Source organism: Epinephelus moara, chromosome 13, assembly GCF_006386435.1.
Source record: "Epinephelus moara isolate mb chromosome 13, YSFRI_EMoa_1.0, whole genome shotgun sequence".
In the NCBI taxonomy this organism is placed as follows: Eukaryota; Metazoa; Chordata; class Actinopteri; order Perciformes; family Serranidae; genus Epinephelus; species Epinephelus moara.
In genome coordinates this window covers 35,874,711-35,883,265 of record NC_065518.1, presented here as the reverse complement: position 1 = coordinate 35,883,265, position 8,555 = coordinate 35,874,711, and positions in this window count along the sequence as shown.

The following is an 8,555-nucleotide window of genomic DNA, read 5'->3' as shown; positions in this document are numbered from 1 at the left end:
TTCTATATGTTCTCTCTGACATTTATCCTAACGATATGAGGCGGTCTGTGGAAAAAAAGCTTGTTTAGTGGACTAACTTTGCACTTGAAAGGATGCCCGTTCACTTACGTTTTAACAGGTCTGACGCTACGGCTGTATCTAGGCTAACGGCTAACATGCTAACTATTATTTCTATGTCACTAGTCACTTGAAACAAATTTAGGATGATAGGAGATTTCCCTTTAAAACCCATCAGTGATGAAGCCTGTAGGAGAAATGATAAATAGAAGTCTTTATTGTCATTGTAGCAGAGCAAACAACGAATGAACACTTTTGCTCCCTTTCACGCACCAGGTGACAATTGTGGACCATTGTGTTCTCTCCACACTTTTCTAAATGATAAAAATAAAGCACTTCAACAGATAGCTGAAGCCAGCAACATTTCATATTCATGTATGAAAAGACTATACAAGGAATAAAATGACAATAAACGTCTCACCTAAAATGTAAACTGACCTGATGATAATAGAAGCTTCACTTGCTGAAATGTTATTACCACTTTGGGTTTACTTTGACAAACTGTCATGTGATGTTGCTGGGCTTTTTTAAAAAAAAAATTTAAAAAGCAATTAATCACTGTTATCATCACCACGTATCTCTTTGCAACATCTCATTAATCTGCTTGTTTTGATTTTGTGTTGGGGATTCAGAAACTGAAGAGCTGACTTTATTTGCTGTGAGCTGACAGTTATAATTATACTGGCCTGTTTTCTAAATGAATATTTTGTTTAATAAATCAAACTGACTGGACCTCTGTAGTCTTTGATTAAAGATTTGAGAGATGCAAGGTGTGAGTCTTGTCTGCCACTGGAGTTTTTTTTTTTTTCCCTTTAGACTAAAAATCTCAGGCGAACTTGGTGGCAGAATATGTTTCTGTAAGTGTATTAGATGGACTGAAGCATCACACAAGATCTGAAATTTGTCGAAAATGCAAGTAAAAAAAAAACAAAAAAAACAACAACAAAGTTTCGTCTTATGAATTATGTCAGAGATAGAAGTATAGGCAGTAATTTGATACTTTGTGCTCACAGACAAACCACTGGAAACAAAAGAAAAGGTAGTTGATACATTTAGTCCAAAGCTAAACTAAAACTGTGAAACTAGTTTGGAACGAGAAACACATACGAATACACAGATGTCATGACAGCAATACAAATGCATCAGCTGTTTTGACCATATGATTATGAGTGTCACGTCTCTGTGTAAAGCTCTTGGTTATGCACTTGTTCCAGTATTGTTGCATTTTTTAATCTAAAGCATAAAACGATGAACAAGACGGGCTTTGTGAGTTATGTCAGCAAAAAGACGGTGAAAAAAATCAATGCACTTTTTCTTCCATTGTCCTTAATGTCGACAAGTTATTCAATACAAATAAAGAAATGTTTGCACTGTCAGGTTGTCTGGACAACATGGACACTGAGGAACATTGGCCCTCAGGCAGCAACATTCTCTTAAATTTCTGCTATGAAAAAAAATAAGAACTCCAGATGCACCAAATGTTCTTAACCATCTAGATCTGCCCTTACCCAGGTTTGCTAAATGATGAATCCCACTAGATCACAAGTCACCTACTAGGATAGATTACACATCCTAAATACTATATAACGGCAGGTGTTGTTCCATGTAACAAAACTCTGGCACATGCCCAAGAATCAGAGAGATGCCACCAAAAAAAGGGTGAAAGAAGAGGAACTCCAGAATTGCTGTTAAATAAACGTAAAGTAAATGTGAGTGTCAGTATTGGTGTTACTGGGGGGGAAAAAAGGCTAATATCACTCTGTAAAAATATGTTGCTACTGGTAAAAGTCCTGCTTTGAAAATGTTACTAATGTTAAAGTATGTATGTAAAATCAGGAAATGTACTGATACTACTGTAGTACTATATAGTAATACTATGTACTAATGCAGAAAAGTTCAAATAAATTCAAGACTGACAATATACAAAAGGATAAGCAGCAAGTCCTCATAAATATTTGAGAAAGTGGAACCATTAAATGTTTTTGCATGAAAAATGGCTTTAACGGTTATAAAAAAAAATATCTGCTAATTCAATTTTGAATTAACTGTTTCAGCTGCACATGTATATTTTCATATTTGTGCGCAAAAATCCTAGAAACCAGTGGGTTATCAAATATTTGCAGTGGAGTAAAAAGTAGAGTATTTCCTTCTAAAGTGTAGTGGATTAGAAGTAGAAAGTGGCATGAGAATAAAATACTTAACGAAAAGTACCTCAGATTTGTACTCAAGTGCAGCATTTGAGTAAATGTACTTATAGTTAGACTCCAACACTGGTCAGTGGAGAAAGGCACAGTAAATGACATTACAGTAATTGGTAACAACGGACCTAGTAGTATTTCTGTAGTCAACAAATGTAATAATCCATCATATCAATTACTCTAAAACATATTCTAAATTAAATTATATGATATTCATGTATTTTTTAAATGTTCCTCAAATATAAAACTCATTTTTTCCTTTTGCTGGACAACAATTTGTGGACCCTGAGTTTTTTTGTCTCATATTTCTCTCATCTTTGTACTGTAAGAGTGCTTTCATCCACTCCTAAAATTTACTCTGACTAAGAGAAGAGGAAAAATAACAAAACTGGTGAATCTCAGAAATCAGTGGGTACTGACAAAATACGAACAAATCGTGGATACAGACAAAAATCAGACAACATTTGTTAGTATATTGCTTCTTGCATGAGGCTCAGTGTGTTGTATAATTAGCCTTTACATTGTGGACCTCTATTTTGTGTTAGTATGGGAACACGCACCATATTTAGGAAGCAGCAATCATCTGTCTTTCTTTAAAACAATAAAGACATGTGCTAAAAGTCATTAGATACTGCATATGTGATATTTTTGTATATAAAACCCACGCGTGATGAACTACTTTACTGGTATGACAAAAAAAAAAACAATTTCACTCATTCCTTAACAACCGTTTTTGGCAGTTCCACATTCGGAGCTTAAGCAGCAGCGTACACTCACATGCACAAAGTTTGCTGGAGTGTGATCACTGCAAAGCCATCACATCATATACAGTATGCTGTATTGCATTAAACCTGAGACAGCCAGTGTTTGAACTACCTTAACAGTATCAGTGCTCTCTAAATCTGTAATCTGACTTCAATAAAAGATTACATGCTCCTCTGCAGATGCTCACAACCTGTTGGGTGGCTTTAATCCTTTGGGGGAAAAAATAACTTGTCATCAGGTAAATAAAATGTTCCTCACAATTTGTAAATACAAGATTCCCTCCTGCAAGACCATCTCCCTGTGTTTAAGCGCACTTAACAATTCTAAACATCACAATGCCACACATGACCTCTACCACTAAGGATAAGTGCAGTTTGAGCTGTATCGCCTCCAGTAAAATCTCTAAGGTCAGACTCGTAAAACAAGACATGACACTCTTGCTTACAGTAGCAGAGAGGGAAAGCATCACTGGCTGTACTTTATCAATGCCAATAAAAACGCTGGATCATTAGCAAAGGGCCAAGTGAGCGGGAAATGAAAGAAACCTTTATCTCACTTCACTAACTCGCTCTCACACGCGACACATCACAGAAATCCTTTGCTACACACTTTCTGGTATGAGATGATACAGGGGGAAAAAAATGATAGGATCAATAAGCACACATCTTTTGGATCACAAACTGTATGTCATGCTCAGTAAGCCTCTGCTTTTGTGTGTGTCCCTGGTCCTTCAGTAGTGTTGAGGAGCCCATGCAGGGCCTCAGTACTCACCCAGAAATACATCATCATCTCGGCTGAGAGGGGATGGGAGACCAGGGGGTGGAAGACGGGGATATGCAAGGATAACGGAGAGGCCAGCGCTCTTCCTCTTTTTCTCTCTCTTGTTTCTCTTTGTTGGTGTGTTTTTCAGTATGTCTGTCCTGAACTGCTCTGATCTTCTTCTTCAGTCACTTTTTTTTTTTTTTTTTTTTTTTGCCAGTGCTGTCTGCTCAGTGTTATCTGACGGCCAGCTAATTGCCCGTGTGTTTGTGGTTTTGTAGCCGAGTCCCTTTTATGTGTCTCTATGCCCCTGAAGACAGCCGCTCTTCCTCTCCCGCTGACTCTTCTGAAGCGTGACTTTGTCTCTAAGAGTCACCACTGAGGCTCTCACGCTGCTTCTCCTCCCCCTGAACCTTTCAAAAAACTCTTCTTCTGCTTCTTCGCCGAAGGGGGGAAAGAAAGAGAAGGAAAGAGTAAAGAGAGAGGCAACAAGGAGAGAAAGTGCCGTGAGGCGTTGTTACTGTACCTCCCCTTGCTTATTGTTCTTGACTTCACTTCTGCCTCTTCTCCTGCTTCTTCTTCCTCCTCTTCTCCAACTTGCCACCCTTTCCTGCCTGCTCAGCTCTTCCTCTCTTCTCGTTTTCCTTTTCTTTGCCTCGCTGTAAACTATCCTGCTCTCTATTTCACTGACTTAGACGAAAGCCTGTCTCCTCCTCTCAGTGTGAGCGTACTCTCTCCCTCTGCTTTTCTCCGTCTCTCAATCCAGGTAGTACCGGTCCAGCAGGTCTTTTTTTGAGGGAAGGCAAGTCTGAGACGGACTTTCTTCTACAGCGTTCCTGAGTGAAGAGCCCAGGAAGGGGGGGGGGGGGGGGGTGTATCACAGGTACAGAAGCAAGAGGCTTTCAACCAGGGAGAGACAAGTGTAGAGGGGAACGAGTAAGGGGGGGGCAGAGAAAAGGAGACAGGGAAAAAGAGAGTGAGGAAAGAGGGAGGGAGGGAGGAGGGAAATGAGCTAGTGGAGGGATGCCGGTGTTGCAGACATATGCTCGGTAGTGGAGGACGGCGACAGGCTAAAGTTGTAGAAACACGATGGAGCAGCCGGAACGGAGGACACAAGGCAAGATGAGAGAGAGAAAAAGAGATGCACAGAGCAGGGAGGAAAGGAGAAAGAGGGAGCAGCTTGGCTTGTTGTTGCTTATGGTAAAGAGCCAATGATTCCAGCAGGTTTCATTAAGTTGCACTGGGAGCGTCGGGGAGGAGGAGGCGGAGGTTTGGCGATTTGGTGGTGGTGCGAGTGAGGGGTAAGAGGCAAGAGAGACATCAAAACAAAATGCAATTTAGGTGTTACCTAAGAAGAGAGGAGGGAGAGAAATGAAAACTGCTCAACTAGAGCTCCTGCCTCTCTTCTTCTTGTTCTTTTGTTCCCTCCGTTTTTCCTTCTCTGCAGAGGGAGGGATGGATGATGTGTGCTGGTGTTAATGGGTGAGTGTGTATGATGGATATGTGTGTGTGTGTGTGTGTGTGTGTGTGTGTGTGTGTATTGTCTGGGCTGGCTGAGCTGGGCTGGCCCACAATAGTGCAACGGGAATATTGTAGGCTACCACGTGCAAGGTGTGCACACGTGTGTGTGTGTGTGTGTGTGTGTGTGTGCATGTGTGTCTGTGTGCAAGCAAGTGTGTTTTGCATGTTTCACTCTATAAAATTAGTTTGCAAATCACTTGTAGGTCACATACACACACACACACACACACACACACACACACACACAGATCACTAATGTGTTTTGTACACTTTGCATCTGCATCATCATACGCATATACTGTATATTTGGTGTGTGTGTGTGTGTGTGTGTGTGTGTGTGTGTGTGTCTGCATACATTTGATGGGTGTGTTTGCGATGTGGCTGGGCGACAGACAGGCAGAGGGAGAGAGAAGGTGAGAGAGAGGGAGAGAGAGAGGTGGGTGAGGGTTGGATGTTGTAGCCTGCCTCAGCACATTTACCCCTCAACACACACACACACGCACACACACACCACCATCAGTACAGTCAATACACCACTGAGGCAAGTTGTCAGGTTAACCCATTCACTGCTTTAAATACTGCACTGCACACACTGGGAACACTGGGACACTCTTCTGTTGCTCTGTTTATGTGTGTCAGTGTCTCAATGCAACTGAAGTCAGACACAGTTTAATTTTTTCAGAAGCACAAAATTCACTCCATCTTGTTAGGAAATCATACATACTGTAGCTAAATTAAATTCATATCAGTAGCATAAAAAAGAAACGCCTTTAAAATGCACATCGAAAATGAAAATAAGATTAATCTGTTCAATTAAACTCTGGGTTTCTCCCTCAAGCCAGATTAAAAGAATGCTTCACCCACAAAATCATCATGGACATTCTTATTACTCACCCCGTGTTACCTTGAATTTTGTGAAGAAAAAATTATTTTTCTCGTCTGCCCTCACGGCGAACAAAGAATCCAAAAATTGAGAAAATTCTTCATGAATGTTTACCATCAGCAAAACTATATCAAACCATCCATTTCCAAACTCTCACAAACCTTGTGCAGTATAATCCAGGCCTCACTTATCCAGTTGTATGCTCAGTACCTCCCAAACACATGCTAAAACCTCATTCTTTAAACCACTTCCGGATGACCAGTCTCATGCATGGACAAGTAGCACTGCTGGGCAAGCACATGTGTATGAACTCTGGAATGCACAATCAGAGCTCCAACGCCCGGGCTTGCCCTGGCCCGCAACTATTGAACCCCAATTTGCTCACTCGACCTTTTTTTGAAACATCTTGTACTTTAAACTTTTAGTTTAGTGCAATACAGTAACATAAATGTTTTGAGCACAACAGTCATAAAATGAATGTGTCACATGACCCATGTCTGACAGGAATTTTATGACAGTTTCACATAACTTTTTTGTTGTTGTTTGACCATTAAATTTTGTGTCAATTGAACATAAAAACATTAAGTACTCATTTTACGACATTTTTTTTCCTTATTTTATTGAACTGTAAAAGTATAGTGTGGCAAGCTTAGGCATTAGGAATAAGGCAAAGAGATGAACTCTGACTCAGGAAGTGCTCTTTATTTCTCCTTAGCACTATGTTAGACACTAAATGTTTGACACTGTAATATCCACACAGGCGGGACATCACTAACCGTGTATACGACTTAACTCATGATGCAAAATGTCTTTTATCACATTAACTGTAATCCATTAGAACCACTGTGGAATACATAACACATTTAAACACTGTTTTCTTCGGCTTTGGCCTTAAACATAATGGGCTCTAGTTTCCCAGCGCAGTACAGGGGGTCGCAGGGTGGCGAACCCCGCGCAGAGCTAGTTTCAAGCAGCGCAACCTGAGGCGCGCTCAGTTTGGTAGTTTGGCAGACCGAGGTGCGCTGAGATGGGTGTGGCGGCGCAGCAGGGGGAGGTGTCAACAGATCCAGCTTGGCGCAGTGACAATTTCGTGCCAAAAGGCTTCGCAGAAGGTGCGCTAAAAGCTCGCCAGCTGAAACCACGTCTACTGTCAGCGCAGGTGGAGCGCAGCCGGTGTAAGCCGAAGTTTGGCTGACCAGCGGACAGTGCGCACACGTCACCAAAACCTCACAGGCAGGTTTCCAGAATATCAGGCACATTAACGATGCAATAAATACCCAAAAAAACACTATTCAATGCAACTATCTGCAATCAGCACATAAATGTATCTCTATATCGACTGTCCCGTCACATCTGATGTCAGATCAAAGGGGATTGGCACTGTTTGGCACGCGTAATGGAAACCCAGCCTGATTTGATTAACACAGCCTGCAGACTTATGAGTTCACATCCCTCTCAGCCAACCACAAACAGCCACAGCATCAGATAGGGAGTATATATTCAGCATCTGTCATCTTAGAAAAGTCAAAAGAAAAGAAACAGAGTGAGACTGCGAGAGAGAAAGATAGAGCGCACGCGCACGAGAGAAACGCAACATTGATTCACAATTGTGGTGACCTCCTCCCAGGCTACCTTTGCATCATCAGCCCGTGGAGGTCTGCTCGGGGACGGAGGTGGGACAGATGAGTAGCTGCGCCAGGCGCACGGTGTGCCAAACTTGCAAAATCCACCTGGCCACACCCAGTTGGCGAAGCGCAGGTGCGCTGCGCCCCCGCCTCGCCCGGTCTGCGTAACTAGAGCCCATTGTCTCATGGCATGCTGGGAATCTCCATTTAGCCCCAACACGCCCCAATATGTTAAGTGCACAGTAATAGTGTTGTGTATTGGCCTTGATAGGTGATTAGGTGAAACCGGCTTCATAAATTTTAGTCAAATTAACTCAAAACTGAAAAACTGTTGACTACATATAAGAAAAGATAAGATCACAAGGGGGGGGGGGGCTAGTGTAGTGGCCAGAGCACCCGTCATTCATACGGAAGGTCCAGGGTCCAAATCCTACTGGGGTCAACATTAGCAAAGGCATGCAATCGCAAGAGGCTCCCACCACCAAATCAAACAGGGTCAGATTAATCTCAGCCAAGTCCTCAACAAGGGCGCATCTCAAGCCCAGCATAGACAGGAGGTTCCAGACATAAAAGCGGATTCATGTCAAGATCACAAGGGATGAGTTTTTGTGTCTCTGTGTATCCAGTCTCTGCAGTAATTCTACTGCAGAGACTGGATCACTTAATTGGCCTAAAAGGTTCTGCACTAAGCTGGTTTAAATCTTATTTATCTGATCGTTTTCAGTTTGTTGACGTTCATAATGAATC